Source organism: Macaca nemestrina, chromosome 2 (assembly GCF_043159975.1).
Source record: "Macaca nemestrina isolate mMacNem1 chromosome 2, mMacNem.hap1, whole genome shotgun sequence".
NCBI classification, from domain to species: Eukaryota; Metazoa; Chordata; class Mammalia; order Primates; family Cercopithecidae; genus Macaca; species Macaca nemestrina.
Genome location: NC_092126.1, coordinates 81,813,952 through 81,829,879, shown reverse-complemented (window position 1 = coordinate 81,829,879; position 15,928 = coordinate 81,813,952). Strand labels below are relative to the sequence as shown.

The following is a 15,928-nucleotide window of genomic DNA, read 5'->3' as shown; positions in this document are numbered from 1 at the left end:
TGACCACATAGAAAAGGCTAGAAAGCCACATGGCTTACAGTCAAACTGGAGGAGTTAGGTGACGAGGAGAAGGCACAGGGGGTGAATATGCAGCTGAGAATTTCCATCTAATGGAACCTCTAAATGAGAAACAAATAGATGCAGAAAAAAGTGAAAGCCACTATGAAACAAACAATAAATAACAACCTGGGCAACATGGTAAGACCCAGTCTCTACGAAAAATTTTTTAAAAAATTAACTAGACACAGTAGCATGCATATGTGGTTCTGGCTACTTGGGATGCTGAGGTAAGAGGATTGCTTGAGCCTGGGAAGTTAAGGCATCAGTGAGCCATGATTGCACCACTGGACTCTAGCCTGTCTCTGGCAAATTTATTGATTTCACAGTTACAATTCTTTAAATTCATCTCTCTCAGTCAAATGAAGATAATGTAACACCATAATTTATAAAGAACCAAGTAGTTTAATTTGAAGAAACGTAACAAAAAAAAGGCCACATGCAGTGGCTCACGCCTGTAATCCCAATCCTGTCTCAATCAATCAGTAATTATAAAAATAGATAATTACAGTTTGGCTATTTTTTGCAAAGCAGTTTACATAATTTATGTACATTTATGAACACAGTTTATTTTTGCCGTTTGTATATTTAGTGCATACAAATGTTTGAACTATTAGTTTACTCTTTTGCATATAAAACAGTAAACCTGTTGTTAAATGTAAGATGTAATTTAACTCTGTACATTTGCAGTAAATAACAATATTCTGTTTCTATTTTTACATGGATTATTTCTGGTTTTACATTGATTTGACATATTGCATGATTGCTATTCACACCCTCTTCATTACCTTACTTATAGTCACATAAATAAGTACATAGATGTATTATCATGCAAATTTTTACCTGGGAAGGATATGAAAATAATTTCAAAATATTAATTTGTTTTGAAAAACTCTTGTGCATTTGTTCAGAGTGATGTTAAAAGAATAATAAAAATTTAGACAATTCAGATAATGTGCCCTGGAATGTTCAGTAAGTAGCACCTTTGAGAAGGCTAGAGTCCTGAAAATAAGCAACACACTCCCCGCTTCCCTACCATACTGTTATTATTATTGTTCCAGTGTACATTGACCTGCTGTTTCCTACAGCTGCTACACAATAAACAGAAAGCCACTGGCATTTTTTGAAGAAAAGTTTTATGTTTCATTCAAGAATAAATTCTACCAGCAACTGCTGCTGCAAGTGTTACCTATGAAAAAGCTGTGATACTAGTGGGAAGCTATGAAGATGAACAAGTGAAAGAACAGGAATTAAAAAGAGAATTTCTCCCTGTTAGGGAGATGGGATCCTTCAGTGAAGAGTGGAATTCATGATAGACATAGTATGACCCAGCTGTTTGGGAACATTAAAAATCCCTTCACTTAAGCTGTTGAAAGCTGCAAAAAAGACCAAATGTTTTCCATCTCAAAACACATTTTACTTAGCTGTGTTTTGAAAGCTGTTATCTAAACATTTTTTAAAAAAAGTAACCCAGCATATTTTGACATGATTCCTTCCTTGGGTGCAAATCAGCAGTTATAATTTAATTTAGGAAAGAGAGTGGAAAAGGTAGAAGGAAGAGCCACATTTTATTCTTCTACCTTCTTGTTTATCTTTTCTTAAAGTACTTAAAGGACATAAAACAAGGAAATAAAAAAGTCACTAGCATACAGTTTTGTTAGCTTATCTTGTGAACATTTAACATTATGCCTCAAATTTCGTATGGTACATAAAGTGTTTTGCCTTGCAAGATCGTGTATACAGCACTTCAAAAAAGCCAGGGGGACAGCTCACTAAATGTAATGGATGTGTAACAGCAGATCTTTAGATCTCTTGTATTTAGCATGACAACGTTGGGTTCTTTAGGTGCTTTAAACATGATCTCTAAAACCACATACTTTTTTCCTAGTGATGAAAAACATAGACTAATTACAGACTTCTGGTATGCTATAGATGGCTTGACCATCCGGTACAATTGCAATGTTTGGTTATATTGCATCTCCTTTTGTCACTGAAATTAATCAATTTTACAACTTCATTTTCTTAATGCATTTTCATGTTAATTTTCACTAGAATGAATGTTCAACTTAAGCTTAGTTACGCTTTGGAAATGTTTGTCAAATGGTGCAGTAAACAGTTGACTTCTACTAACAGTTTTAAGAGGTGAAATCTTAGATCTTTCTGATGACATGCATCTATATGTGTCTTCACCAAAATCTTTAAGAACTTTCACTAAGTGTTTTCAAAAGATGTACTGAACCAGAGGAACCAATTCCCACTTTAAGACTCACTTTCATAAACCAACTTATTTCTTGTGAAAACCTATGTTGACTACTATGTAGACAAAACTGTTGTCAGGCTACTTCACTAGGAATGTAGCTCAGACAAGGAATATGACATGAGGTCAGTGTCATGCACCTGGGATGCAGACCACAAGTGTTTTTTGATGATAAAACTATAAGGAAGTTTAAAATAGTGTAAATAATCAGATAAGGAAGCAAATCACAAGGACAGATATGCTAGATTTAGGAGGAAACCACCACTAACAACCCCAAATGACCTTCCCTGAGCTGTGAGACATAATTATGGTTTCATGCCATAATGTTAAAAATCAAATATAATTGTTATTAGCATACATTTTATGACATAGATTCATAGCTGGAGACAAAAAAATAAGCAATTATTTTCCTTCTTTAATTTTTCCTTTGTGTTTTTAGGGAAATCTAAGTGAAAAATATACAATGAGGATAGATGATTTTTTTTTTATGGTCACTTTTGAGAACTTTAGTAGATTAAAATTTTACTTCCAAGAAGTGCCTCTCTCCCTGTATTAAGTACTGAATTCCTTTTTGCATGTATCTTTTCCTAAAAGACTATTGTATTAGTCGATTTTCATGCTGCTGATAAAGACATACCCAAAACTAGGCAATTTACAAAAGAAGAAGGTTTATTGGACTTACCGTTCCGCATGACTGATGGTGGAAGGCAAGGAAGAGCAAGTCACATGTTGCATGGATGTCAGCAGGCAGAGAGAGAGCTTGTGCAGGGAACTCCCGTTTTTAAAACCATCAGATCTCATGAAACTCATTCACTATCATGAGAACAGTGCAGGACAGACCCACCCCCATAATTCAATCATCTCCCACTGGGTCCCTCCCATAACATGTGAGAATTAAGGCAGCTACAAGATGAGATTTGGGTGGGGACACAGAGCCAAACCATATCAACTATAATTTAAATATATTTAATCAATGAAAAACTAATTGAAAAAATAGCATGATATCACAAACCAAACATCGGTTCAAATTGGTTCTTACTTTGATTAAGATTGAGCCTTGGCAAAATCATGTTGCTTCACTGGCCTCCATTTAATTACTAGTACACAGCATAGATTCCCTGATGTTCCCAGAGTATATTTTGGTCTTGAAAATACCCACTAGTGGTGCCTCTTTTATTAATCTAATGTTTATTATTAAACTGATATTAGGGGTCCTAAGAGTCCCTGTCAGTCACTGGTTGGCTCACAGTGACCCTAAATGCCAACTCCCAATTACCAAGGACATGATATCTTTGGCTTCTTAACAGACCAGTCTTTCAGGTCATTACGTCTGAAATAGTGTAGCCTTGGAAAAGAACATGGCAGAATATATAGGCAGATTGATCAGAGTTTGAATCCCATTTTTAATACCTACCAGTTAGGTGACTTTGGGCTACTTCTTTTTTCAGTCTTATTGAGTTCAGTTTTGTCATCTGTAAAACAAGGAAAATAATCACCTTGTAATCTGTTAGTGAGCTGTTACATGAAATGATGTATACTAAGCTTTCTACATAGAATAGGCACTTAATAAAGATTGTATTATAATTACTATTTTTTATCATCTTGCCAGCATCTATTACTTCTACTACTTCAATGACTTGCTAATTGGTCACCCAGGATCCACTTGCCCTCCCCCTACCCCAATACACTTGCCACATTGTTGCCAGTGGAGTTTTCAAAGATGAGCATTTGGCAAGGGTTATGTCTGATTTGTTTCTGAATGAAGGAATACATGAGTGAAATTAACAAGACTGACTAATGTTAGAAATAAAATATTTAAGTACGCTTGCTTTAAAAGAGAAAAGATGAATGGATATCTTTTGCCTACATATCCAATCTTAGCCAAATTATTTACAAATAAGTTAAATCCAGGGGCCTATTTTTAAGTAACTACAGCAGAGAAAACTGCACTGAATAGTACATATTTAGGCATTATGCTTAAGATTTAAAAGTGTTTTGTGCTTTTTGTTATATTATTATCATTATTGCAAATGAGTTGAATATATGTAGATATAATGTCCTTGGTTGTTAAACAAAATAGGAAGACCCATTATCCGAAATAAAATACTTCTAGTTTGCCTACAAAACGTTATGCCTGGATAGGAACCTTTAGTGTGTTAGTAATTATTAGATTAAAAAAGAATTACTCTTACTGCTTTCATATTTTACCAGAAGAATTACTGTTAAATTTTCCTTTAATTTATTCTGACAGATTCACCCAGCACTTAGTATGAAACTGTCTAGTATATTGGAATCCATCGGAAAATTAATCTGTTTGGAGCACACACATGAAGATAAACATACCTAAGCTACTACAATCTATATTTTTAAAACATGTGAGGATGATTTGACACACCTAATGAACAATAGTATGCTGGGTTTTTTGCAAAACAGTTAAATGAACATTGAAAATATGTTTTGCCTAAGCTCCCAGTAATATTATTTTCCACTTTTGCCTATCTTTTGAATGAGAGCAAGTCTCACCTCTTTCATGAAGCTTCCTGTACCATGCCATCCTTTATACATCTCCCTTCTTTTTGAATCTCTGCAGCACTTATCATTCGAACGACATAATTTAGTACTTAATGACGTACAGTCTTGTACTATTTGCCATTCTTTCAAGTAGCTTAGTCTTGTCTCTCTAAATAGATTGCATGGGACTTAACGGCAGGGACAGTGGTTTAATATTAATTTTTTATTCCCTCTGCCTTCCAAACCTTATCCTGCAGCATATTTGGTTTGGTAATTTTCAACCTGTGAGTCAAGAGCCAAGGAATCGGAGAGAGTGATGTGGGGGCTAGGAAAATATCCCAGAGCTATTCTGTGATGGTCTGAGGACATCAGGCAACTGAATTCTCTGTATCCACCAAAGAGCTTTGGCTGGTGTGCTTGGTGTCTATTGCTGCATCACAAATTATCCCAAAACTGAATGGCTGAAAACAACAGTAAACATTTAGTGCTCTCAGTTTCTATGGTTTAGGAATTCGGGGGTAGCTCAGCTATCTGGGCAATTGTGGTCCAGGGTTTCATCAGGTCGTAAGTAAAATGGCAGCTGTGGTCATCTAAAGATTGGACTGAGGCTGGATAATTTGTTTTCCAAGGCCACCCTTTCACATAGCTGGCAGGTCCTAATTGTTCCCTGCATAGACCGTTCTACAGGCTACATCATGTTCACAGCACATGAACGACAGGGAGAAAGACAGAGAGAGAGACTCTTTTAACCAAGCCTCAGAACTCACATATCATCCCTTTCTCCTAATTCTGTTTATTGGAAGTGAGTCACTAAGTCCAGCTTATATTCAATGTGAGGAGAATTAGACCACTTTTTGAAGAAGGGGAGAGAAATTTTAAAATTTCTAAATATATTTTAAAACCATCACAGATGGGTGGTCAGTATATTTATCTTCTCTCTTTACCATCAACATAGTACCTGGAACATGGAGAGGATGAATGAGTGAATGGTTTGTCTTTAATCTGTGACCAGTAAGTATTTTTTTTTAATCAGGAAAAAAAAAGTCCTAGGTCTTCTTTTAGATCTATCTGTATCCTCTAAATTCTGAACTGTTGGCTTAGGGAATTTGTAAATATCTGTCTCAGACCCCTTTTGATGGTGGTGTCAAGGTAAGTATGTAAAAATAAGACTGTGTCTCTCTTGCTGTATATAAGGATGCTGAGGCTCAGCTGCCATTGCCAGCACTTATACTAGGTTTGGTCTTCCCAGTAGTGGCAGTGATTCACCAGGATCCATGCATGGTTCTGTTCCCTTATGACTAAGTATAGGGTGTGGTATGTAACCAATGGCCAACCCAATAGATTTTTTTCCATTGGATTTTAGAGCTCATTAAAGGTGGTGACCATGACTTAATCATCAGTGCACATTCAGTGTCAAATGATGTGCCAGAATATAGAAGATTCCTCATGAACACTTGTGGAGTAAATTGAACTAAGTTGGTTTACATGTTGAACTCATTGTCCTGCTATTGTAACATAAACTTCCAGCCAGCAGAAACAATTTTTGCACCCAAAATCAAACAGTGTCTACTGAGATCCTCTGGATTCACACTAATGTCTTATCCTGTGTATTGTCCTTCCTTTTCTGTGAATGTTTCATCTTCTTTTTACCACATTCTGAAGAAATATATATATTTAAACATTTTTAGTTTTTAATTTTTGTGGGTACATAGCAGGTGTATGTATTTATGGGATACCTGAGATATTTTGATCTAGGCATACAACGCATAATAATCTAATCAGGTTAAACGAGGCTATCAATAACTTCAAGCATTCAGCCTTCCTTTGTGTTATAAACAACTCAGTTATACTCTTTTAGTTATTCTAAAATGTACAATATAGTAGTCACCCTGTTGTGCTATCAAGTACTAGATCTTATTCATTTAGCTTACTTCAAATATTGAGGAAAATGTCATTCAAATGTAATTTCTGTTCAAGGTTTATTTTAAAAAAACACATATCATTTCTAGTGTAATTTTGAAGATTCTTATTTTTCTTCATATGTTTTTTCACCTGTCTCCAAAAAAGTCCTTTCTTAGAAAATGTTTTTCCCCATTCAGATTGCGATTTCTGGCTTAGTGTTTGGACACCATTATGAATTTGTATGTGTGAATTTGTATTCCTATCATTTATTTTGGTTACTCTGGCTCTGTATGTTTTCATCTGTTTCTCAGAAGCAAATTGCTGCCTGACTAACCAGAAAATAAATCAAAGGGACAAAATATTTGTTTCTCTTTTTATATAAAGATGGCGATATAAAAATCCACCACCAACAAAAAAACCACAGAGGGTATTTGCGTAGAAAGTACCAACTATTTTATTGAGTTAGAACTCCATTTAATAATAGCTTATGCTTATTAGGTGCTTATTATGTGATAGACACTAAGTGAAGTGCTGTGCGTGGATTATCGCGTTTAATCCTCTCAACAGCCCTACGAGATACTTCTTATCATTATACTCATTTTACAAAGGAGGAAACCAAGGTGATAAGTAACTTTAAATATGCCACAGCCCAAGCACATAGCGAAGCTGTGATTTGAATCCAGGCTGCCCCACTGCAGAGTCTGTGTTGTTAGTCACTATCCTAAACTTCTTTTTTAAAATTTTTATTTGGATTTATGCTATCTCTCCAAGTACCATACTTCTTTATGAGTCTCTATTTACCATTACACTCAATGCTTTATATACTTCACCTCAATTGTTTAACCCTAATAACTTCCTATAAGTCCCATTATTGCAATTTTGTTTATTTATTTATTTTTATTCATTTATTTATTATTATTATTATTATTTTTTGAGATGGAGTCTCACGCTGTCGCCCGGGCTGGAGTGTGGTGGCGTGATCTTGGCTCACTGCAACTTCTGCCTCCTGGATTCAAGCAATTCTCCTGCCTCAGCCTCCCAAGCAGCTGGGATTACATGTGCCTGCCACCATGCCCAACTAATTTTTTGTATTTTTGGTAGAGATGGGGTTTCACTATGTTGGTCAGGCTGGTCTCAAACTCCTGACCTCATGATCTGCCCGCCTCAGTGTCCCAGAGTCCTGGAATGATTATAGGCGTGAGCATGCCTGGCCCACAATTTTAGAGGCTGAAGAAGTTGAAGCAACTCAATGTCACATAACTAGAAGCAGACTCCATCGAGGGCTCTAACATCAGAAGGCTATGGTCTAGCAGGAAACTGTGGATGAAACTGATTGCTCATGAGACCAAGTGTTTTCCTTTTTGCTGAGGGGAAGCTTGTAGTTTACTGGGCCCTAGGAAGAAAACTTCCTACCTCATTATGGCAGCTTACCATGTACAGCCCATCACCTTCCCTGTGAAAGGCCATGAAAGGCAGGAAGTTTGTGAAAACAGATGACTGGCACTTCGTCCTAGGTATGGGTGATTCGAGATTTGAGTTATGAGAGCCATGAACCTCGGTTATCACCTGGACCACACACAAAAAATTTTGGGGGTTAGGGAATAATTACAGAAATGCTGGTTTGCACCCCACTATGCATAAAAACACACTAATTGTCTCAATTATTTATCTTGTCATTGCAATGGAATATTTTTCATAAATGAAACCAAATTCAGTGTATTTACATCTTACTGAGAGCTTAGGTTCTACAGTGAGCAGGTAGTTGAAAATCAAGTATTCAAAATTTTTCTCTGCTCAGCTCTTGAACCATCCAGTGTTGGAATGGATCACCGTGGCTTCAGACGCGCACCAGAGGAAGTGGTATATTTGCATTCAGAGGATGCATGGTGTGAAAAATACATACCTTTAAATCCGAGAGTCACACCTGATGGAACACGATACTCATAGTACAAAGGGCATTTGAACACTGATTCCTTTTGAGGAAACAGATGATTCATGTTTCCATCTCATGCTCTTTCCTGGGTAAAGGCTCATTCATTCTCCCTCTTTCTCTCATCCATACTCCCTCCCTTCCATTTCTCTCTGTTTGTAATAGTTGAATATTAGTAAGTTGAATGTGTATATGTTGTGACGTCACTGTGTTTTCCAAGATTAAAATTCAGCAAAATATATTTTTATAAAGACTTTTGTAATGACTTTCTTGAAATATTCCAACACTGATTACCAAGGAGATCATATACAGACAATGATGAACAGTTTTATGGTAATTTCTCCAGGGACAACAACCACCACAACATTTTTTAAAAGTTACATAGCTAAAACACTTAGTGAATCATTTAAATTTAATTAATCAACACTTTTTCTGAGAACTTTTGAACTTCGCCTGCTCTTGTAGAATGGATGTGGGGAGGAGGAATATGAAATTGTACAAGGCAAAATGTAATATTAGACAAAAGTATGAGTTAAAAATTTTAAACCTGTAGTCATTTCAATCACTTTCCTAGGCTCATAATTTCAGTGTTCTCCACATCATGATCTAGCTGTATGGTTTATTTATAAATTGGCAGTGCAGATTATATGTGGAGAGAAATTATGTGTGAATCAGGGTGCATATTTTTCTTTCCTCTTTAAGTATTTCCATTCATGTCCCTTCTGGCATTCCCCCTTCTAGTTGTAGGGCACTGCCTTAGCAAACTTGGATTTGTTTTCCAGCCAAGAACTACATACAAAACACAAATACCTTTGAGAATCTGCTTCTTGGAAGTTGACCAGTACTTAATTCTGGAGTCTATAGACAGGCTATATTAAGGTTTTATTTGAAGTTGAATAATTGACTCAACAAAATTTACAGAAAGATATTTTCAAAGCTACTGCTGAAATCAATGTCCATATTTTCACAATGATATAGAGATTGTATTGGTACTTTAACTGCTATTGGAATATTTTGACATTTTACCATTTGATATGTATCATAAGATGTGACACTCACTAAATGGATTATAAACTAAACATACTTTTCTGACTCTGTAGTGTTGTTACCTTTATCTTTTAAGTGTTTGGCTATAGTCATTAAAATAGTAAAATGAAATTTTAGGACTTCCAACATAGAGAAAGGATAAATGTTTCATGAAATCATTGATAATAACTTAACACATTCTTTGTTTCTTAACTCTGTAACAGACATCATAACCAAGTATAAGTAATATGCAGCATCAGCCATCAGAGATTTGGAGGGGGGCAATTATTCTGAGGGCAGAATTGCCTGACTAAGCCTTCTTCCTTCCTTTAGTGTATACCTCTTTAGGTGTACTTTCAATAGAAGCAAGCATATTCAATAGAACACAAATTAATCACAGCCTCACAACCATTAGTGCTCTTTGCAGAGAGGACTGTGTGTTCGCTCCTATGAAATGTTCTGTTTCTCAGGATGATGAGTTAATTCATCTGGAACAACATTAGTTCATCAAGGTTTGTGGTTTATCTAAAGATCAAATTCCTGTAATTTTGTATGCCATCTGATTTAATGTCTAGCTAGTTTAGTGGTTAGACAGTCATGGGCAGGCGTAACACATGAATCTAATATCAAAAGCTGGAAAAAAGGCGAATTCTTAAAGGTTTAATTCGGGCATCCTTAGATGGAGATTTCACTGCTGCTTTTCTTTCTCCTAGGGAAATGCATATCTAGATAATGCCAAATCTTATTAAGAAAAATCTAAATAATATAAAACATTGCATGGGAATATGCCATTGTAAAAATCTTTGCTTTAGAAGGACTTCTAATGGGGGAGGATAGGAAGAAGTGGGTTGATCTTGAAATGAGATTGTACATATTCCTTTGGAAGATTCTCAGGTCGTGTACTCAAATACTATTGTAATAGTTCACAGGCAAAGAATCAATTGGCTAGAGTTTACTGATAACCTACTTTCTTTGTGAGCTTTATAGACTTTTCAAATGCTTTCAAGTTGATTAAAATGTGGAAGCTTCATTTTGTCTTTATTTTTTTGTGACTGTTTTGTAGGGACTATTTTTTTTTATCAAGAGTTGAGAACAGTCAGCTGATAGAAAAATATATGTATGGGGATATTTACGCTTTTCTGAAACAAAGTAATATAAAACTTTACTTACAAAATTGTTTTCCTTAGGTGTTCCAGTGGAAGGGGAGAGGGCTTTCATATAAGCTTAATTACCTGTGATGATGCCTGGTTGAATAAGCCAAATAGGTCTCTTTACTAAAGGACTTCCTAGACTTTCAGAGTTTTAGACTTAAGAGTATTTAGTACATTGGTGCTCATCGTGAAGCTCCAAGAGGGAGCTATCTTTATCCACTGGGTGAAGTTAGCTCTGAGTTGACCTCAGAGCCGATTTCCAGGGAATATCTGCTAATAAGTTTTCTAGTAACCAATTAGAAAATGCTGGTGTGAAGGATGTTTCCTGCCATCGAACAGTCTACAGGCAGATTGGCTGATCACAGAAATATCCCAAATGATTTTAAGTATAATGACTAATTAGTAAATGGTTTTAATATTACATACTGTAAAAATTTCAAGGAAGAGAACCTGGAAGGCTTTGCAGGAGCTTGATGAATGGAACTATCCCTTTACCTACTTGATCTATTGTTTCATCTCCTGAATGCTGTCAGTATGAGAGGTAAGAGAAGTGAAGGACCTATATCAGCGCAGTTGAAGGGCCAAGAGCTTCTATTCATATTTCCAGTTGTTAACCAGTGCTAAAGATTTGTGTAGAGGAAACAAGCAGGAAATGGGCCTAGAAAGAAGATAAATTGGACATCAAATTGTAGAGGAGGAGATTGCATATTGGATTAGGGGCTTTATTTTCTAGCAAATCAGGATCCATTGGAGTTTTTGTTAATGCAGTTTTTCTTTTGGTTTTTGCTTTTTACCTTTTGTTTTTAGGTAAAGCAAAGCATTGTTATAACTTTGTTCTTTTAGGAAGACTAATGTTTGGTGTAAAAATGCCACAAAAACTCAGGCCTAAAAGGACAATGGCCTTCACTAGACCAGTGCCAGTGGGAAAATGAGCTTCCTGTAGAAACAATTTAACAGACCAACTGAACCAATGACTATTTATTGGGGACAGTGGAAGAAGAGGAGTCCAAGATATTGTCCAGGATTTGTGCCCAGAGAAAGGAGAGAGATGGTAAAGAAATGGAAACATGAGGTGAGGCGAGTGTGGCAATATTGTGCTATCTGGATAAGCAGCAGTGGTAGGAATTCCTTTCTAAATCCCTGAAAGAGAATTATCACTGCATCAACTGATTCCTAAGGGGGAATAGTGTTAAATAACCAAGTTTGCTTGGATGTAAATAAAGTAATTCCCCACACACTTAGCCATAATTAATTCTTACAAAGAGGCTCAAAGACAGTTTAGTTTATGACGAAAAGCTGCTACTGAAGATGTCAGTAGGAACAAAACTTGATTCCGCCCTTAAAAATCCTACAGTGGTCCTTAGGAGGACAAGAGCATTAAGGACACACCAGTAAGTAAGGAAGAACTGGCTATAAACCAGGAGAGAAGCACAGATAATTTGGGGTAAAGGATGCAAATGTCAAGCTTGGGTGGTAAAAATCAGTGGGCATAAAAATTGGTTGGTTTAGAAGGATGGATAAGATTTTATCTAAGATAACTAAGGCAAAATAAATTATAGGCTGAGCAATAATAATGATAGCAATTAAACTTATAATAGCAATACCAATAATAATAGCTATTTTCTATTGACTACATCCTATATCCTCTGCATGATTTTAAGTGATTTACGTACATTGCCTCATTGAATTCTATAAAAAAAAAAAAAAATGGAATGAATTTATACTGAATTGTTAGGCAATTGGAGCTCACTGAAAAACTGTGAGCAAGGGAATAAGTAACAGCAGATGGTTGAGAGGATTAACATCAAGGACTTTACACTGGTGGGAGAGTGAATGGTGGTCAGAGGATCTGGTAGGAGATCATTGCAATAATTCAGACTAGAGGTAACAGGCATCCAAGTTAGGCATTCAAACTAGGTGAGAATGGAAGTCAAGGAAGGACCTGATCCACTTTTTTTTTTCCACTTTTTTTTTCAACAAACATCTACTAAATACTTGATGTCATGCATTATGGTAGACTCTGGGCAATAGGGGCAAAAAAGATAGACCCAATTCCTGTCCTCTTGGTACTTAAAGTCTACCTACCAGGAGACATTGTAGAGAATAAATTTCCTGGCCTTGATAACAATTATTGACTTAAAACTAGTCCAAGGTGTGTATGTGTGTGTTCTTACCCTAGTTTCTAGGGCTCTGAAACTCAATGGTATTCCACCTTTGCCTCAGAATACTCTCTCTTACTGATTGGCAGAGAACACAGTGGGTAGAACAGAACAAACTCAGCTGCAAGCCAGACAGAGATGGACATCTTCGTGGGTAGCACAGCTTGAGAGAAAAAAAACATTTTTCTTAAAATTCTTCCCTTCCAAGGTCAGGGTAAGGATTAGGGCAACTGACACTGGAATGGGAGAAAGAGGATACAAAAATACTTACACTTTGCTGTTCCCCAAAGTATAGGTCAGACTGTTCCTTATTGTGCATGTATGTAAGTTTACTCTAACCCATTACACAAACACAAATAATGTGAAACTTACAGTATTTTGACCTGTTCCCATAAACTCTGAGCAGTTCACACTCACGTTACCCAATTTATTTTCCCAACACTCGTAATAGGCTGATATTATGAAACTTTCATGGAAACCTACTCAAAGGTTAAGTGACTTACCCAAAGGTACACAGCTAGGCGTGGAGACAGGAGGAAAATCAAGCTTCCAACAAACTTTCCCCACAAGATTATGAGTCTAAAAGTATTCTTAAATGGTGTTTCTAAAGCTCAAGGGAAGAAGCTGACCCTGGAGTTATTGCATAATGTGCTAAATACTATATTGAAAGATTGAATTAATTAAAATTAATAAAATAATGAAAAATGAATTCCTTATAGAGTTGAGGTTTCTTCCAAAAGCACTTACTACCTCACTTATTTAGTATAAAGTTAAAAAGAATGAGGGATTTCACCTTTTGAGACTAATGATAATCATAAGCAAAGTTACCTTTTATAAAATAAAAGGATAATAGTAATTTTTCCTAGTGATATAAAAATACCAATTGTCTGAACAACTAGACTGATATGTTATGCATTTTTTTGTGAATGTCTTAGTTTTTGTATTTATTTTTTCATCATTTATTTATTGAATATATCTTGTAATAAATATCCATCAAAGAGTTAAACATCTCTACTTTTGGGAAATATTTCTCTATTGTCTCTATTTTGCTACCAAAATTTTACAGTATTTTATTAACATTTTTATTTTATCATGATATTTTCATTTAAACTTGGTATAAATTTGTTGCTGTGCATTAACCACTCAGCATCATAGCTTAGGACTGAAACACATCAAAATAGTCCAGCAAAAAATATTTTAAATATGGTAACCTTAATTGGAGTTTAGAAAAATAAAACTTTTGAGTGTAATAATTTATTCACCAGAGCTGTTTCAGCAAAGTACTTCATCTTAGTTTCCGAAGAGCTGCTGGTCGTTACTAAATATATTTTAAAATCGAAGCAAAAAAGAAATCCGCTCTCATTCTGGCCAAATATACTATAAAATATTGAACTGTTAAAATCTTTGGCATTTTGGGAAAAGATCAGCTAGGTGATTATGCTTGTATAGTTAATTAATAAGAAAGGAAGTAGGTGATGGTTCACTGGGGAAACTTTTGTTATCACCATGTCTATTTATGAAGGATCCCATGCTGTAGGGACAATAACGGGGTGCTAATTCTGAACGCACACAGTGCCGTCCTACAAAGACATCAAGATTTGTAGGAAATCAACCCTCCAGCAGTCCTGGCAAGCCAGACTGACCCCAGCAAATGAAAATAATCAAAAGTAATTAGAAGCGTGCTGGACTACTCCTCGGAGAGCCGAATAGGAGAGTAAACATGCCTGAATCCTCGAGCCACTGCAAAGGCCCATGTCTGAGCTGTTAGGTGCCCTGACCTTGTCCACATAAAGATGTGATTTATGAAGTGCAGGGCACAGCAGCAGGGCTTCTGTCTTCTCCTGGAGAACCAAATTACTGAGGTGGAGATTAACATGCTTTCAGTCGGGCCCATTTCCAGACCAAGGGAAATTTTTTATTTTCATTTTTTTTTAACCTTTAATTTCCTCTTTTCTAACGGCACACCCCAATAGATAAAAAAAAAAAAAAAAAAAAAAAAAAAAAGGCAGAGTCCACCAAGAGTCACCAGTAATCTCTCTCCAGTGCAGTGGTGATATGTGTTGGGGGCTATAGACAGTCACAGCATTTTTGTTGGTAAATTTGTATTGTGCTGGACTGTTTCACTGGATCTGCCTGATCAAAGCATCACAGAATTCACATTCATGCTTAGAGAACCAAGCTTGCAAAATACTTACTAAATTAAAAAATAGAAAGTATTGAAATTAAACAGAATATTACCTTAAATTTCATGGCGTTCTGATCTAGTTTATCTTGCCTAAAGGTCATGCTTCATTACAAAGTTTACTGTATTAAATAAAAAGATTTGGGAGAAGAAATTGTGGGTGGTAGAGAATTTAGAGGAGTAGGAGAAAAGACAAATTGGGAGAAATATTTATATATGAATTAGTGGGAAGTCTCTTGAGTCCTAAAAGACATACTTACATTATTTCTTATCTTTGTGTCCGTTAGGTTAGGTAAGATTTTACAAAATCCTATTCTGACACGGAAAAGGAAGCATTGATTTTCTTTTTAAACACACATCAATATCTATACACGAAGCTAATTTAATTAGCAGGCACTTATTGTTCAGCCAAATGTCATTTTCTCAGATTATTTCATGCTTCTTGACATGAACCATATGAAACAGGATTTAACAGAATCTCAATGAATAAAACTCCACTTGAGAAATGTAAAAATGCACATGTACATTCTTGAAAAGCTACAGAAAAATAATGTTAAAACAAAAATGTTAGGCTTGGAGTTTAGTGTATATTTAGCCACCTCAAGAAACTCAAAGCTGCAGAATTAAGGGAACTTAGACTGAGGTTATAAAGTGCCTTCCTCTATAAACTAAAAACATAATGTCAGGGTGAATGGGAACATACTTTATTAACTTTATGGTATTGAAAACTGCCAGCAAGTTGTCTTGTTTTTA

The 15,928-nt window shown here is 35.7% G+C and overlaps 1 protein-coding gene across 8 annotated transcripts in view; it reads left to right on the top strand.

The window, feature by feature from the left end:
- The window catches only part of LOC105466009 (MDS1 and EVI1 complex locus), a 591,474-nt gene that overhangs the window by 508,253 nt on the left and 67,293 nt on the right, over nt 1-15,928 (top strand). The gene's annotated exons all lie outside the window — the stretch shown is intronic.